Here is a 13,503-nt window from a genome sequence, read left to right on the forward strand (position 1 = left end):
AGAGGATGATCAACACCCAGCGGAAGATAGGAAAGTGCAATGAAGCCTCCTTGCCTAGTAACTTCACCAAGAGCACCGCCTTGCTCACAGCTTATTTCAGAATTTTGGCCCAAAGAAACATTAGAAAACAAATTACTCTTGTTATTAATGAGCCACTTTATGATTATTTGTATAGGAACCTGAGTAAACTACTACAATAGGTTTGTTTTTTATTTATGCCTGGAATATTTCATTAGTATAATAGAAAAGGAAATATAGAGATATAGTACAGAGTAGGTAGGATGCTTGCGTTCACCTGGCTAACTCGACTTAGATTCTCAACATCCCATAGTGTCCCCTGAGCACTTCCATAAGATATCCTGAGCACAGAGCCAGGAGTAAAACCTGAGCACTGCTAGCACCTCAAAAAAAGAACTGACAGAAATGGTATTCCATCCTTTGCTCTAAGATACAGAGCACACATTTCTGTAAAAGGCATGACTTACAGTTTTAAGTTACAGATATAACTGTTACAGAAATAATTCCACCTCCAACGAGTTAAAACTTTCTCTCCCTTACAATTATTTAAACTTAATCTTTGTAGTCTCCTTTTGAGATTGTAGTTTCCCTTTGAGAAATGTAATCTTAATCAAACTATCTTTATTCCCCATTCCATGTGAATATAGCTATACTTCAAAGTGTTCAGTACATATTTAATGTTCAGGACAGGGCAGAATTCACTCTAATATGGCATTTGCTGCCTGAAAGATTCATCTTTTTCCTGAGACTCAATCCTTGGTTTTTGTGGATCAATGTTACCATTCTTGCTTCTTTGCTCTTGGCTATCTAAGTTCATTGGTGTTCTGTGTTAAGCTCAAACTGGTAGGACGTGGATGTCTTTGGAATATTGTTTTATGTCATATGTCAGTGATTGTCTTTCTATTAAAGTTCTTTCTATTCTGCTTTCTATTATCGCTTCTTTCCTATGCTGATATGAACAAAAGCTAGTAATTCTGAGTACAAGGTGTGATAGGGAAATGGAGGGGGAAACTATCAGTTTATGTTTTAAAAAATGCTGTGCACATAATCCAGCCAACAAGCCACCACATTGAACCAGGTAGATTGATCTCTAGGCTGCAAACTCTGTGGCTTAATTGGTCAAGGGTACGGAGATCCTCTTCCATTGCTGATTCGCCCGTAGTGTTCCCACCTAACATCCTCCAGCATATAAGCAGTCCAGCTCTGCAATGGAAACTCATCAAGCCACCAAGTCACAAGTAGATCAATGTCCACACTAAACACTCTGTGGCCTTCTTGGATTGGTGGCAGAAAGATTCCCATCCCTGACAGACAGGCCCTGCAGCCCCCGAACCAGACATCTTTGACATATAAACTGCCCTTCTCCACTCCTCAAGTAGTGCTTAGCTGCATAGGTGGCCTTGTGACACCTCAAATTTCACAGTATTGATCTCTCAGGAGGAGCACAGATAATTTATTGGAAAGTTGCGTAAAAGCTCACCAAGCTCAGTGAGCAAAAGCAGAAACACAAAAGGCTCAACTAGCATCAGCCAGCTCAGTAAATCCTCAGTCACTTTAGTTAACACTATTGTGAGGTATAAGAATCATCACAAATTAACTTCTATTGATTTTTCTAAATAATTCCATTTCCACTTTGCTGTTCCAAAAAGTATGAAGTTAGTTTGTGCTTGCTAATGGGAAAACATGTGGTGTGTGGAAAAATGGGGACATTGGTGGTGGGATTAGTGTTAGAGCAATGAATGCCTGAAACAGCTGTATTATGAACAACTTTGTAATCATGATGTTGAAATTAAAGGTGCTGTGCACTCATATTTTTCTTCTAGGAAAGAGTTATTAAAGTTACAGAAAAGGTCCTTTTTCTGTAATTACTCTTTCCTTGTTAGCCCTCTCAGCTCCCCCTCACTACCTATCTCCTAAAATATGTATCCCAAATGGGAATGTTTTCCTTCAGGATAGTGACTCCTCTAGGCATAGCACCATCTGACTCTATTTCCCTAATTTTTCTATTAGTAACTGTAAGTTCTCTGTATGAGAGGTCTACCAGAAAGTAGACATCTTTTCCTCTAGCAAAGAAAATGATTCAGGGACTATTAAGATCTTGCAAAATTCAACAGCTAAGGAATAGCCTTCATGAATTTTATGACCAATTTAATAAAAAAATTATGAAATTTGAAAAGTTGCAAATAAGAATCTCTTATATCAGGGGCTTAACTTGCATGCAGCCAACATGGATTTGATTCCTGGTGTCCCATATGGTCCCCTGAGCCCCACCAGGAGAAATTCATGAGGACACAGTCAGAAATATTCCCTGAGTACTACTAGGTGTGACCAAATCTCTCAGATTAAAGAAAATTCAGAACTTGGATAGTTGGGGATGATGTGTGGGGGTAAGAATATAGTGGTTTACTTATTGACCCATATGGTAATACTATCCCTCAATTGTAGGATAACACTGGTTTGTCCTTTTTGCCTTGCCACAGAGAGCTTAGGTTTATTGGGTTACTCCCATCACAGTGCTCCCATTCCCCCGTGTTTATATGTAATCTTTTACTTTGTGCTCTGCTTCCCCAACTGGTCACTGTAGCATTGTAGCACTGTTGTCCCGTTGTTCATAGATTTGCTTGAGTGGGCACCAGTAACATCTCCATTGTGAGACTTGTTGTTACTGTTTTGGGCATATCGGGTATGTCACGGTAGCTTGCCAGGCTCTGCCGTGCGGGCGGGATACTCTCAGTAGCTTCTCGGGCTCTCCAAGAGGGATGGAAGAATGGAACCCGGGTTGGCTGTGTGCAAGGCAAATACCCTACCCGTTGTGCTATCGCTCCACTCCTCCCCACCTTTATCTCCTAATCAGACTCTGTTAACTTGTAAATATTGCTTTTCTCTTTTCCTTCAGTCCTTTGCATAGTTAATTCAGAGCTATGTCCTTTTTGTATGGACACAGGAAGATAGTTAATGCTATGCTTTGGTAACTTAAGAGTTAATTGACTCTGAATGAGAGTGATATTCACTCTGGGGCATCTGTTCTCTCGACTTAAGCCTCAGTTTCTCTGAGTTCCTAACACCCCAGAAGCAGGGTCCCAATAAGGGAATGGAAGGACCCAGGGCAAGTGGTGAGCTAACCTGGCATCTGAATGGTCCAGGCCAAAGCACCATAATACTTAACTATAAGTTAAGAGCATGGTCATGGACAAATTCCATCATGATCCAAAAGGTAACATCTAGATTCAGACCCTGCTAGGGTTAGGAAAGATTAATCTGGCCTGAGCACTGTAGTCTGAGATCTATAGTGAGATGTTCCCAAGAGAACCACCCTACAAGCTTAATGTATCTCTTACTGTGTCTATACAAAATCACTAATATTAAGAAGTATAATTGGGATTTTAATTGCGATGTTAATTAAGTTATTGGACTAAGGTAAGGAGAAAAACCCCTAGGTGGTCTTTTGCCCTAGAGCCTGATTGGTGATCAGGAAGGCCTTTGATATATTGCTTTTGCTACCCCCAATGCGAGGGAGTTGGAGAAAGATGAGAGAGAGACTAAGGCAGTGAGTTGGAGCGCAGAGAGAAGAGCGCTGAGAGATTAGCGGGAGAGACAGGAGGAGAAGGGAATGAGGGGCAGTGTGAGACTAGAATGGGGAGCTTAGTGAGACTGGAACAGGCCCATGGGGAGAATAGAATAAGTGGCAATTGATCACCAACCAGCCTAGTGGCCTTTATTTCCTCCTTCGACCGCCCATTGTATCAACCTGCCTGAGACTACCCAACACAGTCGGTGAGAGAGACCCTCGGAACTCCCTAGCTTTCTTGTGATTACACACTCAATAAAGAGTTATAGACTAGAGTAGCACTTCTCATGAGGGGGAAATAAGGCTTCTTGGACCCCAAAATTATTCCAAAAGAGGGACATAAGTAAAAATTGCATAAAAGAGTGGCCATAACCCAAGACCCAGTTGGAAGGACAGAGGGACTACAGGGAAGAAAAAAGGAGAGAATGGGTCTGTAGTCAGAAAAAAACTGAGAACCAATGGACCAGAGTAGAGTGCTGGATATTCAATGGGTTAATAAAAGAAAGCAACACATTTCAAACTGAGTTATTATCCATTTGGGATAAGATGTAGTTGTATTATCAGGATTCTCTCCCTTTGAAACTTGATTCACTTGAAAATTACTCCATAATTACTCTATTTCTTTTCCTTTGGGTATCTCATTTTTAGATATGAGGCACTTTCCTAAATGAAACATATCTCACTGGCACTCTTAGTACTAAGAAAAAGCATGTGTGTCCTCATTTGAACCTCAGTTATAAGGGCAGTTTCCGTTGGGCTGTGTGCATGGCCAGGGCATCAGGAACACACACACACATGCACACACACACACACACACACACACAGTGAACAGGAAGAAGAAATTTGGGTTCCTTGTGTATATTTAGTTCTCTATTTTTTTCTTTTTGGGTCACACCCAGCAATGCACAGAGGTCACTCCTGGCTCTACACTCAGGAATTACCCCAGGTGGTGCTCAGGGGACCATATGGGATGCTGGAGATCGAACCAGGTTAGCTGCATGCAAGGCAAATGCACTACCTGCTGTGCTATTGCTCCAGCCCCATCAGTTCTATACATTATTTTTGTTAAAGACTTTAAGAGTTGACGGTTCAATTTTAGAGGTCAAAAATTCCTTTAAAGTTATAATACTAAGGATTAGTCAGAATTATTTTGGTGTAGTTATATTTGACCAAGTGTCAGATCATACCACTTCAATCAGGGTGCCTTTATTGATCAGGGCATGTCCTAATCAAATGCCATTAAGAGATCCTCCAACTCACTCAGGATGGTGACAGTTCATTTGCTTTTGGACTTATTGGAGAGACTCAGGGACTGGCACCGCCGGCTCAGAAAGCTGGGAGTCCTTGGAAATACTGAATTATTGGTTAATTACTTGACCTTCAGATAATCATATGTAAAATTAGTCATATCTCTAATTTGGGGTCTTATTCACCAGATTTGAGAGGAAATATTAATTCCCTTTAAATACTATAAGCATTTTAGAAAGAAATTTTTATTATTTAATAGAACAGAAGAAGTAAACCTGAAATTTAGAATTTTGGAGATATGTGCCAATATTTTCAAGGAAATGAGCATGATTTCTGTCTTGCTGCCATTGGTCCGCAGTAATTTTTCACATATACAACTTCTGGCTTGAAATCTAAATTTAAACATGCAATGGCTCAAATAATGAATATGCTGAAGAATGTCTATGTTATTTGAAGTACAGTGTGTGTTGGATTGTTTGGATCATTCATGCTAGTATGTCCATTTAGTGCACCATGAGGAGCTCTTTTCCTCATATTCTTTCTGCACAAGGTAGAATAGTTATGTCTTGAGAGCTTCAGAGCTGTTTTCATTGGGCAGGGGAAGGGAACAGATAGGACACAGTTTCTAATCACTCTAAATTTGGGAGTATCTGTTAAACAAAATTGAACAGATTTTTTTCTTTGCAGAAAGACTTTTCCAATTTTAGTACTCTATGTGTGTTGTGAGTTTCTACACTGTACCCCTGGCCTTGGTAGAATATGTATTAATACTTTTGGGACAGTTTTATAAGTTAAATTTGAAAGAATGTTGCTGTATTTTAAGGACACAATTAGATACAACTGGTTTGGTCATAGCCAGAAATATTTTAGCCTTTCTTTCACCAGATAGATGTGACTATAAATCCTCAGAGCAACTGTTATCTCCCTTTTGGTAAAGTTTTTTAAGAAAGACATCTATTCATCTCAGAAAGATTTGTACAATTTTTCCCAAGATGGAGAAAAATGAACTGGATGACCTGCTGGAGACATGTAGTCCTCTGGTTTTAGCACACCATGCTTGAGACCATTTTATTAATCAATACACCCCTGGTTTTAAAAGGTAGCATGTATATCTTTAACCTTACCAATACCTGGAAAGGCTAGTGAACCAAATTCTTACTGGATTGGAGCAATAGCTCAGCGGATAGGGCGTTTGCCTTGCACACAGCCGACCCGGGTTCAATTCCTCCGTCCTTCTCAGAGAGCCCGACAAGCTACCAAGAGTATCCTGCCTGCACGGCAGAGCATGGCAAGCTACCAGTGGTGTATTCGATATGCCCAAAACAGTAACAACAAGTCTCACAATGGAGATGTTACTGGTGTCTGCTCAAGCAAATTGAGGATGACAGTGCTACAGTGCATATTAGTTACTATAGTGTACAGTTTCCCAGCCACAGAGTAAGTGTCTCAAAGTAAGTGTCTCAGAGTAAGTGTCTTGGAGCTGTAAATCTCTTAGAGGTTTGGCCAGACTGTTCTGACAAAGAGTACTCATGGGAAGCTACAGCCTAGAGTCATCTGTTTAACCAGCTATCAGCCTAAAGACTGAGATGGAAAACTGGAGTATGACATAACCCAGATCCAGGGACAATGAAGAAACCACATGACTTTCTAGAACATATATTTAAAGCTTTTACTGTCACTTCTGCTTTATTATATTTGTTATAGTAATTAAATAAGTCCAGCTTACATTTCATCAAGGGTGGTAATACAAGCTTCACCTCTTAAATAAATGAGGATAAAAGAATTGTGGAAATAGTTTTAAACTGTTGCATATTAATTAAAGGATATTGAAAGAAGAGTCACAATAGGCCAGGGTCTGGATTGACCATTATTTTATTGCCACCATTAAGGATCTTTTCATCTTCTGTTTGGCCATATTTGGGGCCTTAGATAGGGTCCACATAGTCTCCAAAAGATTGCATAAATACTAGACATTATGGCCAACTACATTGCTATCAAGAATGACAAAAACATTGTTTCTTCTTTGTGACATGATTTGTGTGTAAGGAAACCTTTCCTGGGTGCCCTCATAGCTTCCAATCTTTATTTCCTGACAGAACTGTGTAACATATTAAAGACTAAACAAAAGGCAACAGAAATGGAACTTTCATGAGCTACTTACATAGATCAAGACATGCTCCATTGGAGAGAGAGAGGGGGGGTGGGGGGGGAAGTGGCTGCCACAGAAGCAGGCTGGGAGTGGGATGTGAGGGGAGGGAGGGAAACTGGACACATTGGTAGAGGGTGGCACTGAAGAGTTTCAGTGAATTGGTGTCGCCCTGCTGAACTCCTCTCTTTATGTCAATGATCACTTCCTTGTAGAATGGTGAGATACTGGTGGTGAATCCATAATACATCTCGTGGAGGATCTTGATGTACAGAGTTTGAATGTCCTGTTTGACTAGGGCTTCGATGACCGCTTCAGTCTCAACAGAATCGAAGGCCTTCTTTAAATCAATGAATGTTAGACAGAGCAGCATCTTGAACTCTCACAAAACTTTGTTTTGGTCACTGTATGGATATGGTCGATGGTGCTGAATCCCCTTCAGAACCCAGCTTGCTCGCATGGTTGTCCTTCATCTAGTGTTCTGCCTATTCTATTCAGGATGACTAGAGTAAACATCCTGTAGATGACAGATAACAGGCAGATTGGGCGATAGTTGCCGATGTTGTGGATGTCTCCCTTGTACAACAGAATGATCCTGCTGGCTTTCTATTAGTATGGAACCTTGCATTTGACAGGTAGCGTGTGAAGAGCTGAGCCAGTGTATTGATGAGTACTGGTGGCGTATTCTTCAGGTGTTTGGGTCTGACCTTGTCTGGACCTGGTGCTGTACATGTCTCTACCAATGAAATGGGGTGTCAGATTTCGGAAGGGAGGATGTTAGGAATGACATATCCATCCTATGGAATTTGGTATGTGGGAAGGTGGACATGGCTATCAAAGAGATCCGAGTAGAAGTCGTGAATAATCCTCTTCATTGCCCTCCTGGAAAATGTGATAGATCCATCAGGATGTCAGAGGACAGTCATCTCAGTCTTGTAGTTGGCGAAGGCCAGGGAATATTTCAAATACTTTTCCCGGCTTCTGCCACATTGGCCATTTTTTAAATGTAACATAATAATAACCTCATAACATTAAAAAATGAAAACAAATAAATGTTCTAAATAAACCTTCTTAAAATCTTCTGTGTAATCTGACTAACCCATCTGTTGACAAATTCTTCAATCTTTAGCTTTCATTATTTTAATAAGATTCTCTCTATATATATATTTTAAAAAGATATGTTTCTTAGAATATGGGCACTTCTCAAAAAACTATAAATTGGTCTTCCATATAACCCAGCAGTTCTACTTCTTGACATCTACTGTAGCACTCTACCACTGCCGTCCCGTTGTGCAGGAAACTCTTGGTAGCTTTCCAGGTCCTCTGAGAGGGAGAACTAGGCTATAAGATATTTTGGGAGCTTGGTTTTATAGTCTCTGGATGTTGGCCATTGATGGGATTACACAGCACCGGGGGCAGTTTGTGGATGTGACCGCCTAGCTAACGGAAAATTGGGGATCTGGGCAGAAGAGTCCCAATCCCGATCTGACCAGGCTTGGAGATCTCAGCCCTAGGTCTCGCACACCTGGGTTCCTCTGTAGGTTCCTTCATGCCTGAGGCTCATCTGAATATGTGGAGAGGGGCCTTGATCATGGCTGTGGCTGGGTTCTGGAGGTCTTCAGTTGCTGGTGCTCTGCTTGGGGTGGGGAGGAAAACTCAACTCATCCCCTCCAAAGGGCCCTGGTGAAGACAGCCAGGAGCTGGGGCAAGAGACTACTTTGCTTTAATTAAAAAAAAAAACTGGGGCTGGAGAGATAGCACAGCGGGTAGGGCGTTTGCCTTGCACGCGGCTGACCCGGGTTCAAATCCCAGCATCCCATATGGTCCCCTGAGAACGGCCAGGGGTAATTCCTGAGTGCAGAGCCAGGAGTAACCCCTGTGCATCGCCAGGTGTGACCCAAAAAGCAAAAAAAAAAAAAAAAAAAACTAATAAAATCATGCAATTGGGTGGTACATGGGTTTATCTGAAGAGCATAATACTGAGTGAAGTAAGTCAGTAGGAGAAAGACAAACAGAATTATCTGTTTCATATAAAGTATATAAAGAAAGATAGTAAAAACTACCAAATGCCCAAAGGCAGCAGTCACTAAGAACTGGTCCTCAGTAGGAAGCTTAACACAGAGAGTGGGGGAGGTAGGGAGACTCTGGCAAAATGGTGAAGGAAGCAGACACTGTGCAGGAGGATGTGGTGCTGGAATGTTCCATGTATGAAGCCCTGCAAACAGTTTTATAAACTATGGTTACTAAAATAAAATACTTTTTTAAAGGAAAACTTTAAAGAAAAAGATGTTTTGCATTCTGAAGACAATGAAACAAATTAGGTTTCCCCTTACAAGGGAGAAGAAAAATGGCCGCTGGCAATACTGTGCTGAAAATACTGTGTCAACCGAGTATGTCTCTCATATAGTCAACAAAGGGAGTTTGCCCTGGGTCCTTAATGGTCTGAAGTGGTCTTCCAGTGGTCTTCTTATCTTTACTTGCATGTGGAGCAGCATCACCTGTTTAGTAAAACATTGAAGCTTACATTTAGATGGAAGATAAGTATATCTCCTCAATAGTTCTTGGTCTAAAACTAGTTAAAAGTTGTAAAAATAGATTAAGAAAATATAATCAAAAACTATATTTTTAAGAATATTTAGTGTCATTTGAATAGAAAGCTAAGAGATAAAACTAAACTCACTACTTAGAAGGGAGTTGTTAGACCATTGGAAATGGGGTAAGGAGTCTTATGATTAAAAGGAAATATATATCAGTGTAGTAATTGGTCTAGTATTAAATTGGCTCACTTATATATAATTTTATCTCTGGTGAAAACGGAGGGAAATATTTTTCTGAGAAATGAGGATATAGTCAGGGATATTTCAGCCTGCCCCCTTGACAGGCAGTTTTCTAAGTTCGTTGTTAAAGGTTGGGTCTCTTGATTTCAGGGTTATTAACTCTGTGGTTCTGCTATTTGGCTCTATCATTTCTTTCTTAAAAATTGAATAACCATGAGATACAGTTACAAAGATTTCATGATTGTGTTTCAGTCATACAATGTTCTAACACCCTTTCCTCCACCAGTTTACATTTCCCACCACCAATATCTCCCACATCCGTCCTGCCACAGCCTCTCCCAGCCTGTCTTTATGTCAGACACTATTCTCTCTCTTTCTCTCTCTCTTTTTCTCTCTAGCTCTCCATTTGGGCATTATGGTTTGCAATACAGATACTGAGAGGCCATCATGTTTGGTCCTTTGCCCACTTTCAGCACATATCTCCCATCCAGAGTGATTCCTTCCAACCATCATTGTCATAATGATACCTTCCCTATCCCAATTGCCCTCTTCTTCAGCCCTTGAGACAGGCTTCCAATCATGGAACAATCCTCCTGACTCTTGTTCTATTGTCCTTGGGTGTTAGTCTCATACTGTGTTTTTGTTACTTTTTTCACATATCTTGCAAATGAGTGCAGTCATTCTATGTCTGGCCCTCTTCTTCTCACTTATTTCACTTAGCATGAAATAAGTGAAATAAGTCTATGTCCATCCATTTATAAATGAATTTCATGACTTCATTTTTCTCTAATAGTTACATGGTATTCCATTATGTAGATGTACCATAATTTCTTTAGCCAGTTGTCTATTCTCGGGTATGCAGGTTGTTTCTAGATTCTGGCTATTGTTAACAGGACTGCAATGAACATATAAGTGCAGATGTCATTTCTGGTTGTGTTTTTGCATCCTAGGGCTATAGTCTGAGAAGTGGTATTACGGGATCATATGGAAGCAAAATTTCTAGTTTTTTGAGGAATGCCCATATTGTTTTCGAAAAGGGTTGGACTAGTTGGCATTCTCACCAACAATGAAGGAGTGCTTGATCTTGCCTGATCTCCGAAGCTAAGCAGGGTTGTGCCTGGTTAGTACTTGGAAGGAAGACCAACAAAGGAGAGTTCCTTTCTCCCTTTGATTGTTTTGTACACCAGCATTGATTGTTCTTACTCTTTTTGATGTGATCCAGTCTTTGTGGTGTAAGATGATACAAGATACAGGATTAATATCCAGGGTCTATAAGATACTCAGAAAGATCACTGTATCACTGTATCACTGTTATCCCATTGTTCATCAGTTTGCTCAAGTGGGCACTAGTAACATCTCCATTGTGAGACTTGTTACTGTTTTTGGCATATTGAATATGCCACAGGTAGCTTGCCAGGTTTTGCTGTGTGGCCGGGATTCTCTCAGTAGCTTGCCGGGCTCTCCAAGAGGGATGGAGGAATCGAACCCTGGTCGGCCATGTGCAAGTCAAATGCCCTACCCACTGTGCTAAAAGCTCCTTCAAAAAATGGTGAGAGTAAATGAACAGACACTTCCTTGAAGAAGATAACCAGATGGCCAACTAGCACATGAAAAAGTTCTTTTCAACATTTATTATTAAGGCAATACAAATAAAGAGGATAATGAATATCATCTTCCACAAGTGATAATGGCACATATCAAAAATACTGGGAATAATATCTGTTGGCTGGGATGTGGTGAAAAAGGAACCTTCATACACTGCTGGTATGCTATATGGTCCAACTGTGAGTTTCAACGGAAACGGCATTGGGAGGCACGCGAGGGACTTGAGTGTTCCGTGACCAAGAGCCATTTCCCCAGGCAGGACTTTGGCAGCAGACAGATGAAGGACCAGGGAACTGAGAAACTCAGCCCGGGGCCCCAGACTGATCCTTTTGTTATGCCCATCAATCCACTCTCCCTAGGATGGGAGGTTTCTCAGCATTAATCCTTTGATTGCCTATGTTGCCCTATTTTAGGGAGGGCAACCGCCCACTTGTAACTCTTGAGATCCATGGGAAAAAATTTAAGGGAATGATTGATTTGGGAGCTGATGTCTCTATTATCTCTACCCAATATTGGCCCTATAACTGGGCTGTGCATGCAATACCCTACATTTTTCACGGATTAGGCATGATGCCTTCTTCTTCTGTCCGGCAGATTTTCAAACAGTTAAAATGTACTGGCCCCAGGGTGTTATAGCCACTTTCCAGCCCTATGAGCACCCATACCTCTAAATTTATGGGAACAAGATTTACTCGAACAAAGGCAAGTGGAGATTAAGATTCCCACTCCACTTCCCCCTGTGGCCTCTGGTCCTGAGGTCACCCCCTTTTTCAATTGGAGCTACTGAGGCTTTATGCACAACACATCTCCGTATTCAATGGAAGTCCCACGATCCTGTGTGATCCTCCCAATATCCCCTTAATAATGAAAAAATTAAGGTTGTTAGAATCCTTAGTAGAAGAACAACTGAAGCTGGGACACATCGAACCTTCATTTTCAGAATGGAATTTCCCTGTCTTTGTCATCCAAAAAAAATCAGGCAAGTGGCATTTGTTGATTGACCTGCAGAATGTTAATTCCACCTTGGTTCCTATGGGGGCTCTTCAGCCTGGCCTTCCTTCCCCTGCTGCTGTTCCTAAGGACTGGCCACTGGTTGTCATTGATTTAAAAGATTGTTCATATAAGATTCCCATCCACCCAGATGATCATAATTGTTTTGCATTCTCAGTCCCCTCCCTTAATAATCATGCACCTTTTTGCGGGTATCAAAGGACTGTTCCACCTCAGGGAATGACCAATTTCCCTACTATGTATCAGTATTTTGTTGACTTGATTTTGCGCCCTTCTTATGTCAAGTTTCCTTAGGCTTATGTTGTTCATTATATGGATGATATCTTGCTTGCATGTTCTAATGACAGAGAGCTCCAAAGATTGTATGATGATGTTATAACTCATCTACCAGCAGCTGGGTTACAAATAGTCACAGAAAAAAATCCAGATGCTGTCTCCATATGAATACTTAGGTTATTTCTTGAGCTGTGCGACCTCAAAAAATTTCTATCCGCCATGATAAACTTAAAACCCTTAATGACTTTCAAAAACTACTGGGAAACATGAACTGAGTTCACCCCTTTCTAGGCATTCCCACTTTAGGCCTCCATAATTTATTCCTGACCCTTGAAGGGACTCTGCCTTGAACAGCCCTAGGCAGTTAACCCCTGAGGCTCAGAAAGAATTAGGATCTTCTCTAGATCAATTCCAGAAATCCCATTTTTGCGTTGAAGGTATAGTGGTAAGCATAGCTGCCTTCCAGAAATCCCATTGTTCTCGGTTTGCTCTGGGAGAAAAATTGTGGCTTCTGCTTTTTGATACCCCCAGTTGACCACTGCTGCACTGGCACAGCTTTCAAAGCTTTCAGGCCGGTAGAATGGCTCCATTTGCATAATAAAGAGTCTCCCTCTCTTGTGCCTTATCTCTAGTTAATGGCTAAACTTATAATTAAAGGAAGACTGAGAGCCCTTGCTATGCTGGGGTTTAATCCTCAAATCATTGTTCTTCCTGTCCCTATGAAAGAAATTGCCTCCACCCTGCCCCTCAGTGATGTCTTGCAAAGAGCATTAGCTGATTTTTCAGCAGAACTTTCCTCCCAATATCCAGCAGGAAAATCTTGGGATTTTTTCAAAATAACTCCATTTGTCATT

This window comes from Sorex araneus, chromosome 1 (assembly GCF_027595985.1).
Source record: "Sorex araneus isolate mSorAra2 chromosome 1, mSorAra2.pri, whole genome shotgun sequence".
NCBI lineage: Eukaryota > Metazoa > Chordata > Mammalia > Eulipotyphla > Soricidae > Sorex > Sorex araneus.